The sequence below is a fragment of the Carcharhinus amblyrhynchos genome, chromosome 9 (genome assembly GCF_965287045.1).
Source record: "Carcharhinus amblyrhynchos chromosome 9, sCarAmb.v2.hapA, whole genome shotgun sequence".
Lineage (NCBI taxonomy): Eukaryota > Metazoa > Chordata > Chondrichthyes > Carcharhiniformes > Carcharhinidae > Carcharhinus > Carcharhinus amblyrhynchos.
In genome coordinates, this window is record NC_137332.1 from 24,522,405 (window position 1) to 24,541,227 (window position 18,823).

Below are 18,823 nucleotides of genomic sequence, written 5' to 3' on the forward strand. Positions count from 1 at the left end.
TTAATATTGCATCATATGCCTCGTCTCAAAGTTCTCTGCAATTGACTTTGATTATCTGGGATCTAGTTCGAGAATCCCATGATAGTGGACTATTGGGTCTTGAGTTTGGGAGACTGAAAGATTTTAAATTTCCAATATCTCAGTTGCACAACAGGCTGTGTACTTGCTATAAATTCTGCTAATGTTTGATTCTTAAAGAACAACACTAATATGGTCTGTAGTTCAATTTTTGGTCAATGATAACCCTCAGAATGATGCTGGGGGATCATGAAATAGCCATGCTGTTGATATCAAGGTGAGATGGTTAGATTCTCTCTTGTTGGAGATGGTCCTGCACTTGTGTGGCATGAATGTCACTTGCCATCTGTCAGCCCAAGCCTGAGTGATGTCCAAATCTTGCTGCACATGAGAACAGACTGCTCCAGAAACTGAGGATATGCAAATGGTACTGAGTATTTTACAATCATCAGCCAACTTCCCCACTTCTTCCCTTTTAATGGAGGGAAGATCATTGATGAAGCAGCTGAAGATGGTTGGGCCTCAGACACCATCCGAAGGAACTCCTGCAGCAGTGTCTTGGGACTGAGATGCTTCTCGCAACTTCAAATTTGCTAAGGCTTCTTGATGCCACATGTGGTCAAATGTTGCCAGTGCGTTTTTATCTGTATTCAAACCAAGTAATGAGGTCAGGAGCGGAGTAATTCTAGTGCAACCCAAACTGAGCATTAGTTAGCAGGTTATTGCTGTGTAAGTGTTTCTTGGTAAGTTTTTAAGTTTTTATTTATCAGTGTCACAAGTAGGCTTACATTAACATTGCAATGAAGTTACTGTACAAATCCCCTAGTCACCATACTCTGGCGCCTGTTTGGATACACTGAGAGAGAATTTAGCATGGCCGATGCATCTAAACAGCACATTTTTTGGACTGTGGGAGCAAACTGAAGCAGCTGGAGGAAACCCAAGCAGCCACGGGAAGAACATGCAAACTCCACACAGACAGTAACCCAAGCCAGGAATTGAACCCAGATTTTTGGTGCTGTGAGACAGCAGTGCTAACCACTGTGCCATCCTATAGCCCTGTTGCCAACATATTCCACCACTTTGGCAATTGAGAGGAAGCTGAGATGGTGATAAATGACAGTGTTGAATTTGTCCTGCTTTTTGTGGATAGAACATAAAAGGGCAATTTTCCACATTGTTTGGTCGACATGAATGTTGTAACTTTGCTGGGAGTGCAGCTGATTCTGGAGCATTAGTCTTCGGTACTATTGCCAAAACTTTGTCAGAATCCATAGCAGTATCCAGTGCCTACAGCATTTCTTCATGTGTGGAGTGAATCAAATTGACTGAAGGCACATTGGTGATGCTGGGAACCTTGGGAGGAGGCCAAAATCATCCATCTGGCACCTCGAGCTAAGGACTGTTTCCAGGTTGACAGCTCATTTTTAGGTATGTCAAGTGTACTTGGGATGACCTCTCGCAACCTTCATTGAAACAAGGTTGATTCTTTGGCTTAAGATATTAGTAGAGAGAGGGATATGCTGAGCCATGAGTTACAGATTGTGATTGAATACTACTCTGCTGCTATTGCTGGTCCATAGCATTCGTGGATGCCAAGATATGAGCTGCTAGATCTGTTCTGAATCTACCTTCTTCAGCACAATGGTAATCTCACACAATGCAATGGAGGGTGTGCTCAGTGTGCAGATTGCATTTCATCTGTGGAGATCATGGACAGATGTATCCGTGGCAAGTAGATTGATACGATCCAGCTCTAGTAAGTTTTCCCCCTTTTTTTCCCCTCACCACCTGCCAAAAGCCCCATCTGATAGTTAAATCCTCAGGACTCAGTTGGCACAGTTAGTAATGGAGCTACTGAGCCATTCTTAATGATGAACATTAAAGACCCCAACCCAGAGTAGATTCTATGTCCTTTCCGCCCTAGTTACTCTTCCAAGTGCTGTTCAGCATGGAAAAGAACTAATTCAGCAGCTCAGGGAGAATTATAAGTGAGAATCAGTTGGAGATTTCCTTGCCTGTGTGTGGCCTGATGCCAGGTGATTACATGAGGTTCAACGTCAATGTTGAGTACTCCCAAGATAGCTTCCAATTATGTATCACTGGCTGTCCTGCCAATGGGACAAGACATACAGAGGCATGGTGGTGATGGTGTCTGTGACATTGACTATACGGTGAGTTCTGAGAATAAGACTATGTTAGATTGTTGTTTAACTAATCTGTGGGACAGCACTCCCAATTTTGGTATGTCGCCCCAGATTTTACTCAGGAGGGTTTTGCAGAGGTCAGATGTGAATTGTTGTTTTTGGTACCAAGATCGATGCCAGGTGGATCGTTTCTTTTTGACTTTTCTATTGCTTGGTAGATCATTTTAAGAACCTCATCGATCTGTTTACATGAAACAAAACCATATTTTTGGAGAGAACTTTATTATAGGTTCAACTGCATTTTATCACTTTCCCAAATTAAACCTTTTGTTTTGTAAATTACTGGTCAAGTCAATAAAAAGTGAATACATTCTGGCCCACTAATTTTTGCCATTACTATCACATTATTATCTGAAACTTGAAAAGCAGCAAAACACTTCACCATAAGGAGCAGCAATTTCCAAAGCAGACCTTCAGCTGAAATTGACAACTTAAATATATGCATGTATATTTTATTTACTTTTCTTAATTTATCTGTAATCAATTTTGGTTTGGCTGTCCATTTCTACTAAACACAAGTTGTGATAGTCTTGTCAGATTCTATGATCGAGGAATGTAATTCTGACCTGTCCACCCAGACTTGAGATTATCCCATTAAACCGGTCATGGTGAGTTAATTTTTGACCACTGCACACATTAAAGTCAAGTTTCTGCTGAATTCTTAAGTTGTTCTTCACCCATCCAAGACAATCCTTTCCTTTTCTTGAGATTGCTAACCAGCTTTGAAATGATTTACTTTGCTTTATACGGGATAAAAGCCACATAAAAGGAAAGGAATAGTTGTATGCACAGAACCCCTGTTCGTTTTTAGCACTGATGCAGATTGGAATCATTTTTGAAGGTGACATTTTTAATGCTGTTGCAACAGTTTAAAATTAGCTGATGCAGCAAAACACAAGGGGACATAACAACCTCTAGCCAAGTTCACTTTACTAACTGCTGCTGGGTGCCACAAGAAAAAAAAAATCACCATTGTCATTTGATGAAATCATGCTGAAAGAAGTTCAGAATTTAAAGATGCGTTATGCAGATGAAGAGCAAGTAGTCATTTATTAGCCGAACTAATGATCAGAAAGCAATGAACATTCATTCTGTAGTCAATGATGCAGTGGTATATGTTGTCATATTGTATATTAATAGCCTTTAACATCCTCAAATAATGCATACTCAGGACAACGGAAATCTATTTTAGTACATTATTGATTTAGTTAATAAAACTAAATTGATAGATTCAAAGCTGCAATCAGCATAAATTTGACATGAATTGGATTGTCACCAGACACAATATTACATACACTTGGTTTTGCTCTGGGTAAAAATGACTGATTAATGTCATACGTGTCCGGATCTTTATCTTCTCTCATTTAGATCCCTCATCATTGGAATGATAGAGTGCACAGAGAACTTGGTGCTAAGCTTCTTAACAATGACTGAATAGCACCAACTGACATTTTTTTAAACAATTCTCTCTGCTTGAGCCCTGAGATAAAAAATAGGAAAATAAGTAGCATAGCATCTCTTATGGAACTTAATGTTTCACTGCCTATCCCTTTTGAATTCACACTTTGTAAAACATTGTCATTCAATAATTTTTGAGATGTAAAGACGATTAATTTGATTAAGTTTCCAACAATGTAACACAAAGACTGCACCCAGTCTGTACATAAGACATTGGGGGGAGTTTTAACAAGGGAAAGCAGGTGGGATTGGGTATGTGAGGGGATTAATTCCAAAGAAAAACATAGGGGTGTCAGCCAACTCCATTCTACCGACCTCTGGCTTTTAATCAGGCAGGATAGAGGGGAACAGCCAACCCGCTGACAAGGTATTGGGAAATGTGACAGTTGTAACAAAGTGAGTACAACTTGGGGGAATCTCTTGGTGATCAGTATACCTTCCCCTGCATTGGTGTCAGTGATCAAGATTGGGTTCCCCATCAGGCTGACTTATGGGCATTTCTACTGACATGAAGCCAGAATGTATCTGCGTTGCTTTTAGGAAAAACGTGCATTTCAGCCTTGAGACTGCTGACAAATTCAAAGATTAAGCACGTTTAATAGTTTTTAAGACCAATATTGTTGGTATTATGAATGTTGAAAGTCTTAAAGCAGCTACACAGTTCTGTCATTAAAATTGCTACTTTTTGAAAACTTCCCATATCTATAAGTAACTTGTGTTTTTGTTTAGATACAGAGCAGAAATAGGTGAATAACTGCATTCTCAGTCTCATTGACTTAAAATATCTATCATATGTCTCTAGAATTTAATGTGGCACCACGTGTTTTTACAATGTGATATCCAATTTAACCAATTCAGCCAGTAAACTGGCTATGGATTCTGTCACAGAAATACAGAGAACTAAACTCAACACAAAAATTGATTCCTTTCCTGCGATTAATGTACCCTATGTGGGTCTATTGGCTTGTTTTATTGGTTAGTCTAGCCTGCAGTGGGAGCAATGCTTGTTTGCATGAGAAGCAGCATAAGACTTTTGTTCTAGTTTCTTTTGAAGAAAATTAGAAATAAGGTACAGGAAACCTTCAGTAATGTGAGATTCATGCTTGAATAATTTATGATACTCAGATCTTCAACTTCAGAGGTGTGAACCATGTATTTTATTTCACAAAACATCCAGTAGTTAAAATATTTAAAATGAACTGCTCCTAATAATTTTGTTAAACCATCACAAATAATGATACCTATTCAAAATATTGTCGTTAAAGTATTTCAAGATTGAACAAGAACCAGTGTCTCAAACTCATGTTTTGTTGCTTAGAATAAGCAGTGGGAATTGGGGAAGGAAAACTAAGTTGAGTGTGATGTTCTAACAAGGTCTTCTCCTTTTTCACTGACACTGCAGTCAAGCTGCAGAAATCCATGGCAGAGCTGCATTTCAATTAGAAAGTGGAGACTTATTGATGTTGCATTAAGCTCGTTGTTTCACTGTTCGCACTTGAAGTGAAACATAGAGCCTCATTAATCTTTTCCTGTAACTGCAAATTCTGAATATTCTCTCCTTGTCAGAACATGTAGTCCTCTTTCATGCAATGTTTGAGAGAAATGGTGAAATTAGAAAAGTGTGGAAACAGATTCACAGTGCATTTCACTCAATGAAACTGAATTTTAAGTGCAGTTCTTTGAGAGCAAGCTATTTGAAGTGCATCTAAAAAATAATTATTTGTAATGTTTTTCTTTAAAAATTACTTAAAGACTGCCATACCAATATGGAATTGATTTGTCATATAGTGTATGATGTTCAACAAGCAGTTTTAACCCTGCTTGTCTAATCGGAAGTATGGTGCAGCCAGAATCATTGTAGAGCTTTTCTGTTGGCTGCTATTTTACTTGTGCAGCTATTTTGGTTGGCTGAGGCTGGTAGAAACAGGTTGGTGCTTTGTGAGTCCATGCAAATCAGTGTCTTGTATGCGCTTAGGACCTTGGAGCCATTTTCACTCAAAATTACAGCGCCTAACCCACCAGTGAAATCAAGTGGCCTCTCCGAGTGACTGAAGCGGTATTTAAAGAGGCACTCAGCTGCAGCTAATTTAACCAGAGGATTTCTATGCCATTTCGATTGCCTGGAAATTTTCTAGATTCTGACAGTTTTGTATTAAGTGGCTTCAGTATGCTCAAACTCTGCTTTTCGTGGGTGTTATTATTCCCAGGTAGAGGAAGTAAAGGAGCAGCAGCAACCCTATAATGAGGAAGATCAAATACAGTAATTGACTTCTATTCCTTTCTCACCCAAGTAACAACGCATGCTGCCTTTCATTGAAGAAAGTTTCCTAACTTGACTGCTCCTGAGAGGCACTCCTCCATTGGTCTCTGCAAAGATGTCGAAGGCCACTCATGTTGGGATCCTTGAGATGTTTGTGACCTGTGTCTAAGCTTGCAAGGACTGCAATCTGTGCACTTTAGATGCTACCAGTTCAATCTAGACAAACTGACTTCAATCTCCTGGCACCATTGTGAACATTGGCTGAGGGTGCTAGGAGATTTGAAGTTCTGCTCCCATTTGAGGCTCTTATGGTGCTGGAGATTAGCACTTTCCACTAATTCAGAGGAAAGCAGACTGCAGAAAATTAGCCCTTGAATGCCCTATTCAGTTCACCAATTTGACCAAGATGGACGCCAGAGTTTCTGAAATGTTTGTCATTAACACCTTTTGCAAAGACCAGACTTCATTGCCCTTGGAGCTAGCCATGTTCTCCAAAATAGACAGCTGAGTGTCATGCAAGGTACGTGGACTACTTATTACTTTCACCATCAAGCCAAAAACTCTTTCCTAATTTCATTTTGGCGTGAGTCATTTTCCTGTTTGTAGCTCTGCCATTGAAATCAACAGCAGAGCTGCAGAAGGACCTTAACCTCGGTCAAACTCTCGCCTGGACTGTTCCTGAAGCAAGTGCCTGCTGCTGCTAACACAAGATGTGTGTTTCACCACATGCAGATCCATTTTAAATCACTGTCAACCCTACACAGATGGCCAGTGTCTGTACTGAGAAGGATGAGGTACTCAATCCTGTGTTACAGTCTAATATACTGAACACCAGAATAATTTACCACCTGGTATGGTGCTCTATTTTTCAGAACTTAATTATAAAATGCAAATGAAGAAGTGAATGAATTTTTTTCTGTAAATGATTCTTAAACTATACTATGTATCTGCAAAACAAAGAATTTTTTTAAAAAACTAACAAATGTTTATTCATGGCTGCTGACTTATGCTTTGCACAGTCAATTTTATATTGCTACTTTTGGTGCAAGACCCCAGGGACTTAGTTATGCAGCAAAATTTTCAAGTAAAATAATATCTACTGTGCTTTCACTGTTCATATTTACATTTCCTGGTCATATTTACATTTCCCCAAGTGTAGGTACATTGTAAACTGGAAGATGCAGAAAAATATATTTGTCTAACTTTACTGAAGAAATATAATACTTGATTAACACAAATGAAGCTTCTACTTGTGTGAGTTTAACTTATCAAAAATGTCCTGAAAGCATTGTCAGCTTCCTCATGAATTTTTATGGGTTTAATAAAACAGAACACTGTTCTGCATAAGCAGGAAAAAGTGTTCCTTACAGTTGGCATAAAACTTTGCTAGTGACACTCTCAAAGATGACCTGCAAGAGGAAAATAGCACTGTCATTGCAAACAGCATGTATACATGAGATATATATCCATCTCTTCAGACCTTTCACACTATTTCTGCTATGTCTGGGAGTTGGTTTAAATACACAAATTATGTAATACATCTTTTGGAAGGGTAGAAACTAGAAGCAGGAGGAGACCATTCTGCCCTTCGAGTCTCCTCCACCATTCATTTTGATCATGGCTAATCATCAAATTCCATATTCTGATCCCTTCTTTTCCTCATATCCCTTGATCCCTTTAGCCCCGAAAGCTATATCTAATTTCTTCTTGAAATCAGAAAGCGTTTTGGCCTCATCTACATTCTGTGGTAGTGAATTCCACACATTCACCACCCACTGGATGAAGAGATTTCTATCACCTCAGTTCTAAAAGGTTTACTCCTTATCCTCAAACTATGACCCCTAGTTCTGGACTCCCATTGGGAGCATTCTTTCTGAATCTACCTTGTCTAACCCTGTTGGGATTTTGAAAGTTTCTATGAGATTCCCTCTCACTCTTCGAAACTCCAGTGAACATAATCCTTCCCGACATTGTCTTTCCTCATTTGACAGTCCTGCCATCCCAGGAATCAGCCTGGTAAACCTTGCTGTACTTCTTCTATAGCAAGGACATCCTTCCTCAGATAACGACACCAAAACTGCACACAGTACTCCAGTACGCCAATGCCCTGAAAATTGCAGCAAAACATCACTATCCCTATACTCAAATCCTCTCGCTGCAAAAACCAACCCACTACCAGGTCCGTACCTGCTTCAAGAAGACGCCCACCATCCCAGTACCAAAGAAAAGCCTGGCAGCGTGCCTTAATGACTATTATCTGGTGACTCTGACATCCATCATTATGAAGAGCTTCAAAAGGTTAGTCATGGCACAAATCAATTCCTGCCACTCAGACTGCCTCCAGGTCCATAAACTGGATTTCCCTCCAGCTGCACCAAGCTATAAATGGCTCCTGGGCCACCTTTCGAGTCCCAATCCTTTCTACCACAGAGATGAGGACCTTCTGTCTCACTCTTGGGGTGGGGCGTGGCTAACTCTAAATGCACAGAGTATCAATTAGAACCTTCTTATTGCCACTTATCTTCATGACGGCTTTTAAAATAATTGTAACTTTAACTTGTTGCTTTAAATTGTAGCTGCAAACCTCTGTGACTCTATAGCTCCCAAAGCAAAGCAACCTTCTGAGCTGCATTTTTTACTGAACAGTGTAAACATATCGGGGGCGACTTTATCATCCCCCAGTGGCTGATGGGCGGGGCGAGCCAGTAGGTTTGTGCCCGATTTCTTGCCTCTTGATCACCAGATATCGGGTGAGGTTAGCCTCATGTCCATTTCAGGCGCAAGGCTGAATATATTATTTAAATATAGTTAACAGCCCATCTAAATGACTGCTGTACGTACACTCAGCGGGTGGTGATGATCCGTTAACTGAAGTGTTCTGTTTCTGACAAAGTATACTAGTTTATTTTTTTAAAAAATCAACTTTCTTCAAGCGTGAACTTAGAATTTAATAATCCTTGGGATCATGGCCAACCTCTTGCAGATTCTCTCCTTTTATGCCAGTTGTGCTATCTGAATTATCATTTTGGCAGATCTGTTAAGGTGAAGACTAAACACATTTGGATGTTGTTGCCCTACCGCAGCTTGCAAAAAGGACACATTTCACCTTTGATTGACAGCCATGCAGCACTCTCTGTTACTCCAACCTCAGAGATTTTGCAAAAAGCATCAGCTCCCAGCTAAACAGAACCAACTTCTTCAGTTAGACAATTCTGTGTTGCTGAATTCCCCAAGAGAATTTTGACAGCAATTGGAGTGCTGTCCTTCCAAAAGCTGGTCTTGCTATCGCAGTGCTTCACAGTATAGCTCTGCAGATCTAATTATATCATCATTTAGAGGCATTACAAGATACTACAGAAAGAAAAAAAACCCAGGTATGATCATCTGCATGGCACAGAGAATACCCAATCCATTTCATTCAAGGGCCTTGACCACTTCTTGCCTACAAGGTACAGACTCATATTCTGTAGTCAAGTTTATTATTTATTGCAAAGAAATATAAATTTAATACAGCAATGCTACATTCAGTGAGGTTCTATTTTGACATTCCTGCTTCTGAACCCTGGGACACAGATCTTTTCTTCATCTCTCCCTTTGTTCTTATGGAAAATTTTTAACAGTGCATAGTGTTGAAAAACAATTTCATAATTGATACAGAATTTCTCTGCTATGGGGTGAATGCATACTTTGTGCCTTCTATCGGCAAAACTTCCAGAGTTTTAAGTTGGCTTTTTATTCAAGCTGTAGCGAGGAAGTCTGCCATCCACAATGTGACATACAGAGAGTATAACGTGGTATATACAATTATGTCTTTGCTTATGTCACAAGTAATTTGCGTATACCAATCACAAGTATGCATTTGTTCTGAAATCATTGATATACAGTTACAACTAATAGTTCTGATTATTTCATTTATCAGGTGACTATAGTTAACCAGTTACAGCCTCTATATGCTTGTCTAATTATAATGATTGATTATTAACTTGTTATGTAGGTACCACTACATGGTTACACCATCCCAAACATCTACACCTGCAGTTATGGCTACCACTTTGTGGTTGTCAACTGTCCCTTGGTCAGCTTGTTTATGCTACTCATCTGCAAGTGTCAGGACTGCACTGAAACATCTTCCCAGGGAACTGTGCTGTATTTAATTGTGATTTGGAGATGCCGGCATTGGACTGGGGTAAATACAGTAAGAAGTCTCGCAATATCAGGTTGGACTTTAACCTGGTGTTGTGAGACTTCTTACTGTACTTATTCACAGGGAAACTCCACTGCATTCTATGATTTCAACCCCTTCTATAATAAAGCAAGCATGAACTCAAACAAACTTCATTATGTTGTAACACATAACATATTAGTTCTTTTAGATTAACCATTCTATCTTTTACACACAAAATATATTACAGTTACTGCCCTTGCAATGACCATTGAGTTGGTGTACGGGCTTCCTTTCATCCGCATAACATTCCCTTTTACCAGGTGAGCTTTGTGCCGTTTCGTGCATGCACCCATACTCCAACACTGGCAAATTGATAGTTACCAATAAAGCCAACTATCTTGCTTTGCATTACATTTTTGTAATCCTTGGCATTACATTTTTTAAAGAAGAATGTTGTAGGATGCTTAGCATAGACCAGCCATAAAAATGTACTGTACACTACATTATCCAGAGAAAGCAGAAATAGAAAAAGTAACAAATTGTGGATTTTTTTTTCATAAAGCAAATGCTCTTTCAGGTCACTAGAAATCTGACAACTGAATGATATTCTGACGTGCGTAGTCACAGTTTGACTGTCTAACATCAACCTAGTTGATTTTTCTTGTTCAATGAGGGATGGGTAGAAAAATGAGCTATCTAGCAAGGTATCACCTGTCTCACATCCACCATTGCAACATTAATCTCATTCAGTTTTGTGTGGTTCTGAAAATGATCAATTCGCCACATGTTTATAGATGATTCATCACAAGTGGTGAGTGAGTTGGACAGCACTGCTTTAAGTAAGTTGGTTGCTGTGAAAAGAACACATATGTGAAGCAGCAACCATGAGGTATGGGGCTTTATGGGGTCAGCATTTGTTGTGACATTCTTATTCTTTTCCGCTCTGCAACCTCATACACAAAGAGTCTGTCCTGTGACTCGCCTTGTATAAACCACAAGGGATTCATTATGCATAAAATACAAAAAGTTAGCTGATTTTCAAAGACATTTGGAGGATATGCTGTTCAATAATATGGATGCAAAATGTGACAGGAAGAGTGTTATAAGTAGTAAGTTCTAAGTGCAAGGCAAATGAGTCCCTTATGAACTTTCCAAGTTGGAGGAAATATGATTTGTAGCAATGTTTGTTGTAATGGGAAAAAAATGGCAAACATTCCTCATTGATTTGCAGTGCAGCCTAACATTGAGGGAGCACGGGCATTCTCTATCCATTAATGAAAAATGGTGACCTATATGCTCCATCATTCATACAGCAAGAGTGTTGATAATTGTTACTGTGTCACCTCATGTTGCCTATCCAGTTTACATTGGTGCAGTGTGGTCATTTTATTGTACAGGTTATTTTTTAAGTTGCTTTTTTATTTGATTGCTAATTTCTTAGTAGTAACAGTGCTGCCCAAACCTGGCTGACATATGGGCCTAGATGTTCACTCCTTGGGCAGGTGAGCATAGTCAGGAAATGTCTCAACTCTGCAAGCTTGCCTCTGGAAAATGTAGCCTAAATTGGGCGGCAGAGTGACACTGTGGTTAGCACTACTGCCTCTCAGCAGCAGGGACCTGGCTTCAATCTGACCTCAGGTGTCTGTCTATGTGGAATTGCACGTTCTCGCCATGACTGCGTGCATTTCTCCCGGGTGTTCCGGTTTCCTCCCACACTCCAAAGATGTGCTGGTTAGATAGATTGGCCTTGCTAAATTGTCCTTTAGTGTCAGGAAGATTAACAAGGTAAATGCGATGGATTACAGGAATAAGATCTGGGTGGGAATGTTTCAGGTTCAGTAGGCTGAATGGCCTCCTTCTGCACTGTAAGGATTCTGTGATTCCAAGAGTTGTGGGATCTTTATTGGGGGAGGGGGGGTGTAAGAGAAGTGTGTGCTGGAGAAATATCTGCGCAGCTGAAAGTGGTTTCAGGAAACAGCTGCTAAATGCAGAGGTGGCTGCTTAGAAATCTACCTCAGGAGCCATGCTGAGATGAAATTAAATAAAGTTATAAGTATCTATTACCCACATGAAAGCACACTCATTAATAAAAACTCATTCAGTACACTTAAATCCTCTCAAATACTTAATTTCTCATAAAAATTAACATTCATGTGCATCCCCACATCAAAAACAGCTAATTTCTTAACCTCATTGAGTTATCAATCAGAGTGTGAACATGCAGCCCCCTGCTGTGATAACAGCAAGTTGTAGAAGCAATCAAGCAATAATGATGCTATAATTATAATACTTAGTCTAATGTCAGCAAACTGTTATTAAAACTATAAGCACAATTTCTTTTAAAACAATCATCACTCTCACATTGTGGAATTGAAAATGTATAATCAGCACAGAGTTCAAATGGCCCTGCAAGATTTAGGTTCCCACCGTAAGTGAGCCACATTCTACCTGTTTCTGTACTCACAGGACCAGAATCTGTCAGAAATGGGGGAGGTGGCGAGGGATTTTCAGATCTGCATCTCGCACCATTTTAGATAAGGTAGAGTTTCCTATGATTTTTCTGAAAATCTAGGCCATAGAGCAAATATTTAGATTTTAACATTTCTGATTGAAGTTGCTAAATATGTTTGATTTGGATTTACTTAATTTGAGTTATAATTTGGTGCCTGTGCCTTTAAACTCATTTAAATTCACTTTTTACTTCTACTGCAAAATTCCTGCTGAATAATGAGTTGCAGTTATTAGTGATTAAGATTTCTTTGGGGATGAAAGCTGACCTCCAACTAAGGGGAACAGCTACTCCCTGTCTATGCCCCTCATAAGCTTGAACACCTCAATCAGGTCGCCTCTCAGTCTTCTGTGCTCCAGAGGAGACAATCCAAGCAACATCCTGATGAATCATCTTTCCACCCATTCCAGTGCGATCATATCTTTCCTGTAATGTGGCAACTTGAACTGCTCACAGCACTCCAGCTGTGGCCTCACCTAAGTTCTATACAACTCCATCATGACCTGTCTGCTTTTATAATCTGTATCCTGATTGATAAAGATGAGTGTGCCATATGCCTTTTTCACAACCCTATTAATCTGCCTGCCTTCGGAGATCTGTGGACAAACACGCCAAGGTCCTTGTGTCCTTCACAACTTCCCAGTGTCAGACCTTTCATAGTATCCTTCCTTATCAAATTACTCCTTCTAAAGTGTATCACCTCACTCTTTTCAGGATTAAATTCCATCTGCCACTTATCCGCCCATTTGACCACCTCGTCTGTAACCCAAGACACTCAACCTCACTGTTAACTGTCTGGCCAATCTTTGTGTCATCCGCAAACTTATTGCTCCTAACCCCCACAGTCATCTATGTCTTTTATATAAATGATGAACACTAGTGGGTCCAGCACGGATTCTTGTGGTATGCCACTTGTCACTGGCCCCCAGTCACTGAAGCAGCTGTCTGTCGTCACCCTGTGTCTCCTACTGCTAAGCCAATTATGAATCCACCATATCAGATCATCCTGTATCCCATGTGCATTTGCCGCCTTATTAAGTCTCCCATTTGGGACTTTGCTGAAATCCATGTAAACTACGTCAACCGCACTACCCTCATCCACACACTTGGTTACATGCCCAAGAAATTCAATCAAATTTCTTTAGGATGACCCCCATCTGACAAAATCATGCTAAACTATCCCTGATCAAACCTTGCCTCTCCAAATGGAAATAGATTCTCTCCTTCAGGATCTTCCTAGGTAGTCTCCCAACCAAAAATGTGAGACTCACTAGTCTAGTTCCCTGGCTTCACTCTTGCAATTCAAGAAGTGCAAGTGTCTTGTTGCTCTACCAGATCAATGAACTCCTCACTTTGGAACATTCACAATTCTTAAATCTTCTAAATCACTCCAACTTCCTGTATTTTCATTAAAATATTCTCTTCCTTCCTTTTGGTTGGGATTATTTTTCTGAATGAGACAGTCTGCCTAGCAGTTTATGTTCTGCAACAAATGTTCTGTCACTGTAGGTTGTGATGCTCTTTTGTACCCGTTGTGCAGGATGAGACAACATTCAGCTCAGTGTACATCACACTGCCTACTTCCTTCATTGTTTGAATGTCAACCTGATTATTGCATGTTCAATGCAGAGATTCAATGGCAGGGATTTTTCAAACTTGTTCACCCTGCCACTGATACCAGCAAGAACAGAGAATTTGGCACTCAGCCAAAACCCCATTCACTGCATCCACCTCCCAGCTGCAGGGGAGGTGGAGAAATCCAGTCAGTGTGTCTTGTGAATACCCACAACCACAGAAGAAAATGACTAAGATTTTAATTATTGCTTGTGAAATGTGCGGGCTTGTCTTGTGCTAGGAAGCTGTTTCTGCCTATGTTTGTTTATTGCCTATTGCCTATCTGTAGACCTACTACAAAACATTTGTAAAGAAATTATTCTTGCTGATGCTACTATAAATGCACAATAAACTAATTGTTGCAGGTTAACAATAGTCATTTGGTAGTACAGAGCTTGAGTATTGTTAAAAAAATACATGTTGTCAAAGCTGCTCATCTTGCACTGATCAGGACAGTTCACAAGAATATCAAATGTAAACAGAACATCTTTGTTGTTTGAAAACTCCATCTGTTATCAAATAATAACTGGGTGCATGAAATGCAGCAAAAGTCATGGGCCCTGATAACATCCTGGCGATAGTTCTCCAGAGCTACCTGCGCCCCTAGCCATAATGTTCCAGCACAACACTGGTATTTATCAGTCAAAGTGGGAAATTATTTGGGTTTGTCCTGTCCACAAGTTTTCGAGGGGACTCCCTCTTCATCAGGTGAGTGGAGAGTTCTGGCCTCGGACAGAGCATATAAAGCACAGACAGTTTAGAGATTACTGATTAGAATGCAAATCTTTACACCTAACCTGCTGTTCAAGTCCTAAAGTGGCTGACAATGTGTGTGGAAGGAGCACTGATCACAGGTTAAAGAGATGTGTATTGTCTCCAGACAGCACAGTGAGTGAGGTTTTGCAAACCCAGGCAAGTCACGGGGGTTACAGATAGTGCGACATGAACCCAAGATCCCTGTTGAGACCGTCCTCGTGTGTGGAACTTGGCTACAGTCTCTGCTCAGTGACTCTGCGCTGTCGTGTGTCGTGAAGGCCACCTTGGAGAACGCTTACCCGAAGGTCAGAGGCTGAATGCCCGTGACCACTGAAGTGTTCGCCAACAGGAAGGGAACAGTCTTGCCTGGCGATTGTCGAGCGATGTTCATTCATCCGTTGTCATAGCGTCTGCATGGTCTCCCCAATGTACCATGCTTCAGGACATCCTTTCTTGTAACGTATCAGGAAGACAATGTTGGCCGAGTTGCAAGAGTATTTACCGTGTACTTGGTGGATGGTATTCTCACGTGTGATGATGGTATCCGTGTCGATGATCTGGCATGTCTTGCAGAGGTTGCTGTGGCAAGGTTGTGTGGTGTTGTGGTCACTGTCCTCCTGAAGACTGGGTAGCTGAAGGCCGCTGCCCTCGACTGGACTTGTATGCCCAAACCATCAGGAGGTGCGTTAACACCAGATTCATCAGCCGCACTCACAAGACAGCCCCGAACATCACCCAAGCACAACGCAACGCCATCCACGCTCTCAAGACCAACCGCAACATTGTCATCAAACCAGCAAAGGAGGGGCCATTGTCATACTGAACAGAACGGATTACTGTAAAGAAGTGTACTGACAACTAAACAATGAAGAACACTACAGACAGTTACCCACAGATCCGACCAAAGAACACACTCGTCAACTCAGCAATCTGATCAAGACCTTTGATCCGGACCTTCAGAGCACCCTCCGTACTCTCATTCCACGTACTCCCCGCATTGGAGATCTGTACTGCCTCCCAAAGATACACAAGGCAAACACACCTGGCCATCCCATCGTATCGGGCAATGGAACTCTGTGTGAGAACCTCTCCAGCTACGTCGAGGGCATCCTGAAACCCATTGTACAAAGAACCCCCAGCTTTTGTCGCGACACTACAGACTTCCTACAGAAACTCAGCACACATGGAGCAGTTGAACCAGGGACACTCCTCGTCACAATGGATGTCTCGGTGCTCTACACCAACATCCCCCACAACGATGGCATTGCTGCGACTGCCTCAGTACTCAATGCTGACAACTGCCAGTTTCCAGATGCAATTTTACAACTCATCCGCTTTATCCTGGACCACAATGTCTTCACCTTCAATAACCAGTTTTTTATCCAGACACACGGAACAGCCATGGGGACCAAATTTGCACCTCAATATGCCAACATCTTCATGCACAGATTCGAACAAGACTTCTTCACTGCACAGAATCTTCAACCAATGCTATACACTAGATACATCGATGACATTTTCTTCCTTTGGCCTCATGGTGAACAATCACTGAAACAACTATATGATGATATCAACAAATTCCACCCCACCATCAGACTCACCATGGACTATTCCCCAGAATCAGTTGCATTCTTGGACACAGGCATCTCCATTAAGGACGGTCACCTCAGCACCTCACTGTACCGCAAGCCCACAGACAATCTCACAATGCTCCACTTCTCCAGCTGCCACCCTAAACATGTTAAAGAAGCCATTCCCTATAGACAAGCCCTCCGTATACACAGGATTTGCTCAGATGAGGAGGATCGTGACAGACACCTCCAGACTCTGAAAGATGCCCTCATAAGAACAGGATATGGCGCTCGACTCATAGATCGACAGTTCCGATGCGCCACAGCGAAAAACTGCACCGATCTCCTCAGAAGACAAACATGGGACACAGTGGACTGAGTACCCTTCGTCGTCCAGTACTTCCCCGGTGCAGAGAAGCTACGACATCTTCTCCGGAGTCTTCAACATATCATTGATGAAGATGAACATCTCGCCAGGGCCATCCCCACACCCCTACTACTTGCCTTCAGACAACCGCACAACCTCAAACAGACCATTGTTCGCAGCAAACTACCCAGTCTTCAGGAGAACAGTGACCACAACACCACACAACCTTGCCACAGCAACCTCTGCAAGACATGCAGGATCATCGACACGGAGACCATCATCACACGTGAGAATACCATCCACCAGGTACACGGTAAATACTCTTGCAACTCGGCCAACATTGTCTACCTGATACATTGCAAGAAAGGATGTCCCGAAGCATGGTACATTGGGGAGACCGTGCAGACGCTACAACAACGGATGAATGAACATCGCTCGACAATCACCAGGCAAGACTGTTCCCTTCCTGTTGGCGAACACTTCAGTGGTCACGGGCATTCAGCCTCTGACCTTCGGGTAAGCGTTCTCCAAGGTGGCCTTCAAGACAGCGCAGAGTCGCTGAGCAGAGACTGATAGCCAAGTTCCACACACATGAGGACGGTCTCAACAGGGATCTTGGGTTCATGTCACACTATCTGTAACCCCCGTGACTTGCCTGGGTTTGCAAAACCTCACTCACTGTGCTGTCTGGAGACAATACACATCTCTTTAACCTGTGATCAGTGCTCCTTCCACACACATTGTCAGCCACTTTAGGACTTGAACAGCAGGTTAGGTGTAAAGATTCGCATTCTAATCAGTAATCTCTAAACTGTCTGTGCTTTATATGCTCTGTCCGAGGCCAGAACTCTCCATTCACCTGATGAAGAGGGAGTCCCCTCGAAAGCTTGTGAGTTTACTATCAAATAAATCGTTTGGACTAAAACCTGGTGTTGTCAGACTTTTTACTGTGTTTACCCCAGTCCAACGCCGGCACCTCCTGTCCACAAGATGCAGGATAAATCTAATCTAGCTATTGTAATTGCCATTTCATGGTCAAGTTTCAGTCATCAACAAAATGATGGAAGGTGTTATCGGCAACGCTTTCAAGTGGCACTTACTCACCTATTACCTGCTCACTAATGCTCAGTTTGAGTTCCACCAGGATCATTTACCTCCTGATCTCATTGCAGCCTTGGTTCAAATATGGGCAGAAGGACTAGATCCCAGAGGTGATCTGAGAGTGACAATATACCATTTGATCGAGTGTGACACAGGGAGCCTTTGTAATTTGACAAAATCAAGAATCGGGGAGAAACCGCCATTGGCTGGGTTCATCCAAAACACGAAGAGAGATGGTTATGGTTGTCAAATACCAATTATCTCAGCCCCATGATGTTGCTGCAAGAGTTGCTCATTGGCAGTATTCTAAGTACAACGTCTTGAGCTCCTTCATCAGTGACCTTCCCTCCATCATAAGACCTGAAATGAGGGTAGTTCCATTTGCAACTCCTCCAATACTAATAGCGCATACCCACATGCAAAAGACTTGCACCAAATTCAGGCTTGGGCTGATAAATAACATTTGCACCAAATATTACCAGATAATGACTATCCCCAACAAACAATCAAACTCTCCCCCCTTGACATTCAGTGGGGTTATCATCACTGAATAACCCACTGTAAATGTCCTGGGACTCATTATTGACCAGAAACTTGATAGGACCCAATACTAAGCAGATCAAAAGCTGGATATTCTGCAGCAAATAACTTACTTTCTGACAGCCCAGAACCTTTCCGCTATCTGCAAGGCACAAGTCAGGAGTGTAATAAAATACTCTTCACTAGGCTGGCAAGTACTGCTCCAGAAAGAAGCTAGGCACCATCCAAGATGAAGTAGCTCACTAGCTTGACACCCT

The 18,823-nt window shown here is 41.5% G+C and overlaps 1 protein-coding gene across 2 annotated transcripts in view; it reads left to right on the forward strand.

The window, feature by feature from the left end:
* ptprfa (protein tyrosine phosphatase receptor type Fa) overlaps positions 1 to 18,823 on the forward strand; it is a 488,466-nt gene that overhangs the window by 428,840 nt on the left and 40,803 nt on the right. The gene's annotated exons all lie outside the window — the stretch shown is intronic.